The sequence below is a fragment of the Acinonyx jubatus genome, chromosome C2 (genome assembly GCF_027475565.1).
Source record: "Acinonyx jubatus isolate Ajub_Pintada_27869175 chromosome C2, VMU_Ajub_asm_v1.0, whole genome shotgun sequence".
In the NCBI taxonomy this organism is placed as follows: domain Eukaryota; kingdom Metazoa; phylum Chordata; class Mammalia; order Carnivora; family Felidae; genus Acinonyx; species Acinonyx jubatus.
In genome coordinates, this window is record NC_069384.1 from 125,911,728 (window position 1) to 125,924,031 (window position 12,304).

The 12,304-nt window shown below is 44.5% G+C and overlaps 1 protein-coding gene across 3 annotated transcripts in view; it reads right to left on the reverse strand.

The window, feature by feature from the left end:
* Window positions 1–12,304, reverse strand: part of EPHB1 (EPH receptor B1) — a 476,611-nt gene that overhangs the window by 220,762 nt on the left and 243,545 nt on the right. The gene's annotated exons all lie outside the window — the stretch shown is intronic.

Below are 12,304 nucleotides of genomic sequence, written 5' to 3' on the forward strand. Positions count from 1 at the left end.
AATAATGATGCTGTGAACATTTTTGTACAAAATATTGAGTCCCTGTTTGAGTCCCTGCTTTCAAGTCTTTTGGGGAGTATTCTTTTTAATGGCAAAAAGATTGGAAACAAACTAAATAGCTATTAATAAGGGATTAGTAAAATAAGTTATTGCATATCCACACATTAGAATACCATCCAACCCTTTAGAATGAGGCAGGCTTATGAATTCTGGTATGGAATCATCTAAAGGATATTACATTAAAAAAAAAGAGGAGGAAGAGGGAGGGAAGAAAGGGAGAGGAGGGGAGGGAAAGAACAGCATGGACAATGGCAGTAGCAGGAGGAACTGAGTGCATGCCTGATTTACAGACTGTCTCTGGAAGGCTCCACAGGAACCTGTAAGAGCAGTGCTCAGGAGGCCACTGGGCCCAGGGTCAGCAGTGAGGAAAGACATTCTTCACTGTATGCCCTCTGTACTATTGGAAATATTTTAATGAACTGAATGTTTTGCCTTCTGAAAATTAATCAATATGCTTTTTAATTGGCATGTGATCTCTTAAGATTTTAAATTTGGTCACAGGTCCAGCAGAAGGTGGGGTGTGTGACAGCCAGGAGGCTGCAGAACAGCCCTGGAAAATGGAAGCAAATGACCGTCTGGCATTAATCGCTTCAAGTCCTAGAAACATCACCGCTTCCCCATCTTCAAACACTGAGCTCACTGTCAAAAGCCTCCCCGGTGCCTTGTAGTCTCTCAATTCTAACCCCCATGTTTCTTCTTTTCTTCCACCTCTCCCTAGAAAAGCCATTTTGAGAGAGTCAAGGTGAAGGGTGTGGGCTCACCCCGCTGGAAAGGGAGGCCATCGAGTGGGGCTTCAAAGTTGCAGGGACACCCTGCCCCGGGGAGGGTCATGCTCCATCAATAGAGACCCCCGGCAACCTCCTCCAGGCTGGATGTGTCGAAAAGGTTTCTGCTCAGAGCCAGTGGAACAGACCTCACAGGATGATAATCAAATCATATTTTTGAAAATGAGATGAGGAGAGGGGAGTCAGAACAAAAGCCAGTGAAAAGAAAAATAAGTTGGAAGTCACAGAAATTGGCGCTCTGTATTCTAAGGACTTCCTGGCTCCTAGCAGGGTTTGAGATTAGTGTTGATAATAGCTTCACCATAGGATCACAAAAAAATCAATGGAATTGGGACCGAGGCAGGATCCATTTATCTTCTTGGGGTGAAATAGAAGGTGTGATTTTAAAAAGACAAATTATACCGAATGCGTGTAATTGATGTGCATACACAGAACCGCGCAAGGAAGGCCAACCGCACACAATTGTACAATATCAGGCATTATTCTCATCAAGAATTTCTTGTAACAATGCCAACCCCAGGGCACAGTTCAAGTACTCTGGAGAGTAGTACTAGGAATTGAGTTCTAGAATATGCTGGATGATTGCTGCATGGTTAATTATTTGTTTGAAAGGGCAATGCAGAACACTGAAAGGAAAAGCCAATTTGCAGGTCCTGCTTTATAATGAAACTACTTGGTTCGGACAAGACTCCAGGGATTACTTAATCCATCCCTGTGCCTCTCACTTGAATGGACTGTCTACACCTCACATGAATTCTCCCCCTTAGTTTAAAAGCCTTTATTTAAGTGAGTGTCACCTCATTGAACTAGATATATACTCTCAAGGGCAGGGATGATGGCCTCATCACCTTTATGGTATCAGTGCCTGACACACAGAAGGTTCTCAAAGATGTTTTATTTATTAATTGATTAATTAGTTAATGAAGTAAGATTAATATCCTGTTTTTCAACCCAAGAAGTCTATCGTAAGCCCAGTTCAGTGCTGGCTATTTTACAGCAGGCTTTCTTGTCCAGTTGACAGCGCTGAGCTAGGCTGGGTGGGTTCAAGTCAGCTCTCGGAGAGGTAAATGCCCAGAGAGGGGGTAGGCAGGGACACAGAGGAGAGTGAGGCCAAGTGCTGCCTGGCGTCTGGGGATCAGACAAGGACATCCCCACAGAGCTGCACTGTGCGTCCGCAGCCGATGAACTTCACGTCTCCGGAGACAGAATGGGGAGCAATACCTCACAGTACCCGAAAGGGGAGGAAAAGAGGTTTGGGTCCAGAAGAAGTCCCTCTCCTGGCTAAACCAAAGCCACTGCTTCAGAGCCTTCCTCGAGCCTTCCAGAAAGGCAATCAATGTTAGCACGCGGCAAAAGACCACCTGAAGCCAGAGGCCGTCAAGGCTCTCTCGTGGTGCCACCCAGCATCCAGTTGAGAGGCTTATTCTGCCCCTCGTCTGGGCCCAAGGGCTGCCAGGAACCTTTTTCAGTCTTCTCCTTTTCGCTACACCAGGCCTGGCTGGGCCCTACCCCCTCCTTTGCAAGGAGGCAGAAGGGGGAGCACCCTCCTCACCTCCGCCGCTGCCTTAAGGTGAACCCACCACAGCCGCGGTGCTGGCCGGACCCAGTGGGAGGCAGCCCTTGCCCTTGGGAGCTCTCAGACCACGTCTTCTCTCCACATGGCTGACTTCACCCTGTGCAGATCAGAGTCAGACCGGCTCTTTCAAATATTCCTTCTTGGCCTACAAATTGTTCTTTCTAGTCACAACCTCCTTCCCTTAGGATATAAAGCTGATCAAATCTTCCCCATGCCAACAACAGCAACATCAGTAACCAAAACAAAAACCTTCTGGCATGCTGATTTCCCCTCAAGCCCTCTTTTTTCTCTTCTTTTTCTTTTTCAATCTGCACGGAACTGCTTCCTCTTCCTCAACCCACTCAGCCTTCCAACTCAGGAAAGGACTGCCTCCATCTCCTGAAACTAAAGGTCACCAGTGATGGTCCAGGCATGCAATCACCTCCCTCATCACCCCTCTCAGCCAGGTGGCCAAGCCCGCCATCGCTGACCGGTCCTCCCTTGGGTGTCCTCCAGGCACCTGTGCTTCATCAGACCTTCTCCGCTCCCCCGACCTCTCCGCCTGCGACTTCTGTGCCTCCCTCGCTGGCCTATGTCCCTCCTCCGGCTGCTGTCATGTCCCTCAACTTCTCTCTGTCCACTCTCCTTTCCTTCCTCTCTATGTTCCCTTTCTTGGCAATCATATCCCAATTTAATTCAAAAACTAGTATTAAACACCAGGCACAAGGCACTGTGTTAGACACTGTTGGTGTCGTGGTGAGTTGTAATTCTTTCCAAAATCTGACAGACAAATGTCAGACGGGGGGTGGGTTCAGACTGATAAATGGATGATTTAATATACTACATGAAGAAGACTTTCAGGCTCAAAATGGGGAGAGCAGCCCCCAAGACACTCCCAATCTTTCAGGTCAATTATCATGATGTCAGACAAACAGCAGAAGTTCACGACACCCGTTCTTCAAACGAATACTGAACAATAATCCCGTGTCAGAGTAGGGGAGAGGAAGATGCACCAGGATGGATGAGAGAACCCACTTGAGCTTAGGACATGCTTTCCCTGACTCAACTACCCGAAACGGAATCTGCCAGAGGAAAAAGGCAGTAAGTGCCACCCTCCGTCCCTGTGTCAGAGGCCCCAGGCTGCCACCAGTGAGGAGCTGGGCTATGCTAAAGATCAAGGAAGTTTCCATTTCACCCGTTATGCTCTCTTCCCTTCCCAGAACACAGCTGCACAGAACAGGGCCGCCCAAGACCTGCAAGCGGCATCAAGCATCTGACAGCTGCTGGCCAAAGCGGGAAGCACTCGCGGGAAGCGGTGAGGTTAGAAATGCCCAGAAGTGGTACTCGCAGGGAACCGGAATTTTCTCAGACTGCATCAGACCAGAAGAAACAAAGAACCAGATGCTGCAGGTCAAAGGAATATGCCCCTGCTCAGAGCAGAGACACATCAAGGGAGACATTTCAGATATGAGCAAGTAATGGGGACCTCTGCAGCTAGTACAGAAATGAGAAGGGGTGAAATCACCCCAAAGTGGGCAGAAAGAGAGTCCCAGGACAAACGTACTCACACTGTCTGTGGGACCTCACCAAGTCCCACCAAAGTGCATGATGTTGAAAGGAGAAGGAAAAACACCACATACGCCACAATGGGAACGTCATTCTGTAGACTCAGAGGAAGAGCACACCTCTAAAAATGAGATGCTCTGGAATGCAGAAGAAAAATTCAGGTAGATGTACACTTTTTCAGTAGTGTGCAAGAAAGCATGGCTTCTAAGTCACAAGAGCAGAAAGTCACAAGAAGGCACAATCTGCAGGATGAGATGGAAAAGAAGATGCTTTCCAAAGGGAAAGATAGCAAGGGAACTAAAAATGCAATCACAGAAACAAAGCCGCTTTGCAGGCAGGGAAGGCTAGCAGTGAAGCTTCAGGATATGAAGTCAGTAACACAGAAAACAAATGGGAAAGAAATTAAAACAATATGGCAGAAGGTGAAAGAGCTGGAAAATAGAGAATGAAGAGCCACATGCAGATAATGAGGATTCCTAAAATAGAATCCACAAATGAAGCAGAAGAGAAATGAAAGATATAATGTAATAAAATGTTACTGAGCTGAAGATAAAGGCCTGTGTGTACAGACAGATGGGCTCACCAGGCAAAGTCAGCAAAAAGCGACCCTAGACACATCATGGAAAATAATCAAGATAATGTTGGAGAGAGAAAGCCGTCTGCTCGCAGGTTGAATAGGTGGCTTCAGACATCTCTGACATAGAACAGACCTGAGGGTAGAGGGGAACACGGGCAGTAACATAGAGGACCTTTCCAGTCAGGGGGAAAGACAGAGTCACAAGTTAGCTGCTGGAAGACAAAGTAAATCCCTACCTTATGCCAAATCCCCAAAATGAATCTCTATTGGATTGAATACTTAAATGAAAATTTAAGCCATAAAAATAAATATGGCAAAACACAGATGAATATTTGTAAGTTTGGGGGAGAAACAACTTGCAAAGAGGGAACCAGAGGGAAAAGCACATAAGGAGAAAGACTGATAGAATAACTAAAGAAAAATGTTAAGGTTTGCTGCAAAAATGCTGTTCTAAATCAAATGACAAAACTAGGGGAAAAAATGAAATATATATGAAGGTTCGTATCATTCAAATCAATAGAAAAATGGGTAAATACTGTCAACAGGAGATTAACAAAGATGAAATACAAGCAAGTATTTAGTCCAATTGGTAATCAAATTTAAAAATCTAAATTCAAACAGCTAAAATCTAGCACTTTTCAGCTATCAGACTAACCTAAAATCAAAAGAATTATAAGGACCATGGTGGGAACAGTCAGGGGTCACTCATGGTCATCCAGGATCTGAAGGATCCATCAGTACAGCATCTCTGAATGGCAACTAGAAATTTTTATCCAAAGTCTTAAAAATGGGAAAAAATTTAATCCAAGAATTCTGCTTAGAATTTATCTTCGGAATAGCATCCATTAAGTTATCAAACATGTGAACAAGGAACTTCATCAGGTATTATTATAACAGCAGGAGAAAAAAAGTGAAATGACCTAGAGGTCTCAGTTCAGTGAAATGATTAACTGAATTTAATATAAGGCAAGTGTTAACATGATAATACAGGCACCCACTGACATGGAGGGGGAAACAATACATTGTTAAAAAAAAGTCATGAAAGTATATGCCACCATTTTTTATTAAAAAAATACACACACACACCATATGCCGAAACATTACTAATAGTTAACGTCTAGATAGCAAGATGACAGATTTTTTTCCTTTATGTTTACTTGTATTTCCATTTTTTTACCATGAATATGAATTATGCATGAATTATTTCCAACTTGTTTTAAAATACAATTAAAATACCCTAGAGTATAATTCCTGGGTCACGTGATAAGCACATCTTTAGTTTTGTAAGAAACCATAACACCCTTTTCCAGAATGGTACTGGCAATGTGTGAGGGATAGAGTTTCTCACATCCTTGTCAGCATTTGCTGTTACCACTACCTTTAATTTTAGCTATTCTGATAGATGTGCAGCGATATTTCATTGTGGTTTTAACTGGCATGTCCCTAACAAGAAATGATGTGGAACACCATTTCATGTGCTTATGGTCCATCTGTATAAAAATGAAAATTTAAGTTCACACAAAAATTTGTACATGAATGTTCATAGCAACATTATTCATAATTGCCAGAAAATGGAAACAATCCAAATCATCTCTCAACAGGCTACACAGCCTAGAGTAGTACATCCATACCATAGAATACTACTCAGCAATCAAAAGGAACACACTTTTGATACATACAATTTGGATGATCTCAGCTGAATTACGCGGAGTGAAAACAGCCAACCCCTAAGGGTTAGAGACTATATAATTCCCTTTATACAGAAATCTTGAAAATACATAATTATAAAGATGGAGAGTAGACTGGTTGCCAGGGGTAAGGGAGAAGGAGGAGGAAGGGAATAAGCTATGGCTATAAAAGGGGATCACTAAGGATGCTTATGATAAATTGCTCTGTATCTTGACTGTGGTGATGGTCCTCTGATTCTACACGTGATACAATGGAATAGATCTAAATACACACACACACACACACACACACACCTCTGTATTATTTCTTATACCTAAGAATTTTATAATTTTCTCAAAATAAAAAGGTAAAAAAGACAATGGGACATAAAAACATACAGTGAAGATACAACAAAGTATGTGTCAAACCATAGTTAAGCTGGAACACTGGAAGTTAGAGAGGCACAGTGGGAATTCTGTCCCACAAGGGATTCAGGGAGGCCTCCTTAAGAAAGGTTGACTGAGGAATCTGGAGGGATTGCAACCAGCAAGAGCATTCCCAGGCACAGAGCAACAGAGGATGGGGATATAGCCTGAGATCCTGTGATGACTGTATCTCTGGGAGGGCAGACAGGGACAGAGGATGCCCTGGGAGGGCCAACTTTTTTCCCCACGTTGTCATGCTGTTTTGCTTATTTATCATATCATTCATTTATTTATTCATTCACTCATTTGTTCAACAAATATTCTCCATGGGACAGACAGTACACCATGCCCTGGGGATAAAATGACAAGTAAAATTAGACCAACCTTGCCCACCCCACTCCAGCCAAGATCTTGATGGGGAGATATACAAACAGAAACAGCAAATACATTATTGTGTGATAAATGCCATGACAAGGTATGCACAGATATGCACAGGGTACGTGTATGGAAGAGGCATCCAAATCTGGAAGAGGTGGCATCTGGGCTAAAACCAGAAGCATGAGTGACAGCAAGCCAAATGAGGAGAAAATGGGGGAGGATGGCCTTTGAGAGAAAAGGAATCAATGGTTTATACAAAGGCCCAAAGGTAAAAAACGTGTGTCACAACTGGGGAAACCCAAGACGTTAAATGCAGCTGGAAAGCTCATCAAACCCAGGATCCCATAGCATCCTGAATGCCATACTAAGAAGTCTGACTCTTAGGACGCTGGGGAAACCACTGAAATCTTTTCCACAGGAGAGGCTCACGATCAGAACTGGGTTATGGGAAGATCATTCCGAGTGCAGAATACACCGGGGTGCTGCAGGGAATCCCAGCTCCAGGACAACACCATACAGCTCTCCGGAGCTCTCACACGGAGCTTCCTGGCTCCCCGTGCTGTGGTCAGCGCATGTCCCCTCAGGAAGCACTGAGTTCTGATGGTTTATGGAGTCCTGAGCTCCTGGGCCAAGCTCTCTCCCATCCCCGATCAATTGCTCCCTGTCACAAGCTGATCTTGCTCCAGTTCTTTACTTTCTGGATCATAAAGTTGTCCTCTGTGTGACTTAGGAGGCTCTCTGGTGCCGGGCATTTATAACCCAGAGATACCTGTGCAGTCAGCAGCCCCCATTAGTGTGCTGCTTGACAATTTAGCTGTCCCTTCTGAGGCCAGGATTAGATCTATCTGTTTCCCCAGGTCTTGCTCACTTGGCATGGGGATGAGACTGGATGGCTTCCCAGGCTGTGCTTTGGCAGCAAGGGCAGCCGGCAGCCTGTGCTGCTGTGCTTAGAAAGAGACAGGGCAAGCACTGCAGATAGGCAAGCTGGCAGTGCAGGTATGCAGGGGCGAGGGCACAGCACCCTTTCTGGCCAGGTAGGCATCATTCTGGACTGTGAGATGCCTGCTGGGGACAAGTGTAATCTGGACAACGGCTTTCAGAAAAGGATAGGGGCTGGTGGAATGGGGGGAGACCACCAGTCAGTCCCAAACCCGGTGAGAATCAAGAGGCAGAAAACCACAGATAGGCTCCTCTCATGGGCGGTATCCAGGGGCCACAAGAGCAGGACCAGTGTGGAACGAGGAAGAAGGGGGCCTGCATGATTCTGTTCCATCTGCTGTCTCGCTGCAGGTGGATAGATGAATGAGACAGGTCTCACCCTCCGGGAGCTCCCAGCATAGTGGGGGTATGACAAGACACTGGGGCTCCACCCTGCCACCATCTGACTCTATACACTCTGTTTTCTGTTGGAGGCAAAATGCTGACGCTGTGGGCCCAAGAGATTTTGAGGGCATCACATCAGCAGCCCAAGCACTAGCAAAGATCCCTTTCACTATGTCAGAATCATTTTTTGCTCATGTTCAAATGCTTACGGTAGCGTCTGGAACATAGTAGATGGTCAGTCAAAACTGGTGGGATGTTTGTCTTGCTGTAACCCCTTTGTCTCAGGAAACAGGAACACAAGCAGCTTGCTTTCATCTCACTGACCTAGTCCTGGGACCAGAGGGAAGTTTGGAGCAGGCATCGTTTGCCACATGTCTGGGGACACCTATCCCAAAGGCGTCACCAAGTTCTCATAAGCTTGCGGCCTGAAGTGAGAGATGCCTACAGAGCTGGGAGAGAATAGATCTCAGGCCTTCATTTTCAGCCCAAGGCAGCCTATTTGCTCCCTGGACCACCCCCTCAGGTTCTGGGATGGTGTCTTGGCACCATAAATCACAGGCTTCTACAGCCACAGTGTCTCACTTTAGGTCCCAACTTTGAGCTCATTTAAAATATGACCTTTAAAAAAAAGAATTACGAGGAAAAAAAAAGAAAAGAGAACAAGTCAGTTTTTCCTCACAGGGAGCCTGGGATTAAAGTTTCTACAATGCAGCTGGAAAACGTAGAGGCAGAGAGAGTCACAGGGAGAAACGGATAACTGGAAAAAAACAGCCCTGGAAACAGGCCTGCTTCCAGACTCAGCCATGGAGGGAAAGTCCCAAGAAAGTAACTGCACACTGCAACTTGGAGGAGAGGAGAAATTTTGCCACGGACAGCAGAGCTGTGCAAATAACAGAGGTGTGGCCTTGTGTGAGGGTTCCTTGTGGGCTCCTTGAGGTTGTGACATTTGAGCTGTAATATGACTTAGGGAACGAGGGGGAAGAAAGGGAGGCATGAGCCAAGCAGAGGGATCAATGCTGGAAAGGCCTCTAGTTAGAAGAGCACAGGGAGGGGCAGGCACGGAATGGGAAGCCGGCCCACAGGAAGGGCAGCCAGCAAGGGGGACAGCGGTATACAGGGGAATTAGGGGTGATGCCGGCAATCCACACAGCTCTGTGGGGCCGGTGTGGCACAACTGGTGGCTTAAGGTTCTGAGAATTCCCTCTGGACCCCCTCATTTGGAGGGCTGCAAAGGAGCAAGCTGAAAGGGTCTTTTTAAACCTTTTTTTTATTTTCCAGGGCTAACACCTTTCTGGAAAGATAAGCTATAGGGCTCCACTCTGAAGCAGGCAAAGCATTCAAATACCAAGGCTTTACCCCTACTCCCATTCCAAATTCGAGGAAGACCAGTCTTGGCTGGAAGCATTTAACAAAGTTCCAGACAGAAAGTAGACATATTTATCTCCCTCAAAGACTGTGTACAGACCCAGATGAGCTTTCCTCTTCCCCCAGGTACAGAAGGTGGAGGTGGGTAGTGACCCAGCACTCCAGGTGTGGCTCAGGTAACGTGGGCAGAGAGTCCAGGAGGAGCCACCCACTGCCCTTCAGAGAAACAGGAAATCTGCACTGAGCTACCTTTGTTAAGAGTCACCGCAATGAAAAGAAATGAACAACGGGGCAAATACACAAACTCACTAACAACTGTCCGAAAAATAAGAAAGAAATACAGAAACATAACATGAAAAGAAGCAGAAAAAGAGCTCAGAAGGGAAGAAAATATAGTCCAAGAAATAAGCGTATCCACAAGGATTCATTCTCAGACGAATTCAATAACACAAAAGCTCAAACCAGACGATAAAACAATAGAATAAAATTAGAAAGGGAGATGGCAGAGTTAAAGAAACAAGCTACGGATCAAGATAACAACATCATAAAATTAATAAAGCACAAGTGGCTACAGAGTTGATCCAGTTTAAGATCATGTAAATACATAAAACACAGATGATTAGCAAAGAAAAGGCTCAAAATAATCTATGGAGGAAAACTAGTATTCTTAAACTAGAGGTCCCAGCCAAAAAAAAAAAAAAAAAGTGCCTACTCTGCTCAGAGAGCTAATAGGAAAATTTTTCTGAAAATGAAGGAATAATCAGCACAACCTGGTGGAGTTCCTAAATTCAAAGGTAAAAAAGTATTCAACCAGCAGACAGAGCGAGCAGTCACTCTAAGGGGAAGCATAGGCAAGCCCCAGACTTGTCTATAGTGACATTCGCAGGCAGGTGTCCTCATGGATGTAGAACCTCAGGTAACGAAGAGTCCTTCCACAGGGAACAATTACTTGATAATGAAATTCAATCAACCAAGAGATAAATCCAAATAATGAGTTCAGCATGGAGAAGCTGTGATGGGGCGACTGGGAGTCATGACAGTCTCTTAAATATAGAAAGAAAATGAAAACATTCTGAAGTTGTTATAAACCTTATCATGAAAGAATAATTTTAAAAAATTAACAAAAACTAGGAGGGGAGGAAGGGGAAGAGAGAGAAGAAATAGAAGTACACCAATTTCCTTATCTTTCATAGAAAGGGGTTAACTGTCAGCTACTTAAAACTGAAATAGGAAATTTAGAACAATGATTCTAGTTTCATCGTTTTTATAATATTCTTTCTTAATCTTAAGAGAACCTTTCAAGAAATAATATATTTTGTGCTGAAGAAACACAAAATGGAGAGATTTCCTCCATTTTGTATTCATTTCTTTCTCTTCTGTTACATTTTTTAAAATTTTCTTATATTTATTTATTTTTGAGACAGACAGAAACAGAGCATGAGTTGGGGTAGGGTCAGAGTGAGAGGGAGACACAGAAGCCGAAGCAGGCTCCAGGCTCCGAGCTGTCAGCACACAGCCCAACGTGGGGCTCGAACCCACCAACCATGAGATCATGACCTGAGCCGAAGTCGGATGCCTAACCGACAGAGCCACCCAGGCACCCCCTCTTCAGTTACATTTAAAGAAAATTAAATTACTGTTTTCAAGATTTAGCATTACCATAGTTTCCTAAAATTAGCTCTAACTCTCCATCTCTCTTTCCAGTCACAGTGAAGACAGATTATACAGACATATATATAAAGTGGTGTTGACCTAAATTTAACAATGGTAGTTTCTGGATTTTTTTAAGTCATGTTTTACTTTACTCACTATACTTTTTTCTTCTTTTCTTTTCTGGAATGTCAATAAAAATGTGTCACCTTAATAAAAACAAAAATATAAATGTCACACAAAAAGGAGATCAATACATGTTGCATAAGTTAAAGTCATAATTAGGATTTCCATGTTAGTAATTCTCATTTACTAGCCTCTACTTACTAAAACATTTTCAGAATATCCCTCTCCACAGTTTTTTTTTTTAATTTATTTTATTTTATTTTAGAGAGACAGCGAGAGCACAAGCAGGGGAGAAAGGCAGGGGGAGAGACGGAGAGAATCTCAAGCAGGCTCCATGCTCATCAAGAAGCCCCACACAGGGCTTGATCCCACAATCCTGGGATCATGACCTGAGCCAAAATCAAGAGTTGGACACTCAGCTGACTGAACCACCCAGGCTCCCCCTCCACAGTTTTGAAAAGGCATCTGTAATTCTCCTGCTCTCGTGCAGTAAACACACACACTAATTTGTTTTGTTGTTGTTGTTTTGCCTTATCTTACCTTCCAATCAAACATTCAAAGCCCTTCTTACTTATATCACCTGCTACTTGGGCCCTGATGCTACAGACATACACTAATTGGGAAGTTTGAAACATTTTCAGGAGTCTTTATGTGATCAGCTCAGAAGAGCCCCGGGGGTATCCAATTCCTCAGCCTGCTCACTAGCGTGGCAGGAGACAGCCAGAGTTCCTCAGCTCCTGGCCCGGAACCCAGATCCCAAGTCACGCACATCTCAGTCCCCTTCCCGGAGCAGACTCAGACCAGGAAGGCATCGCACGCCCCCCTC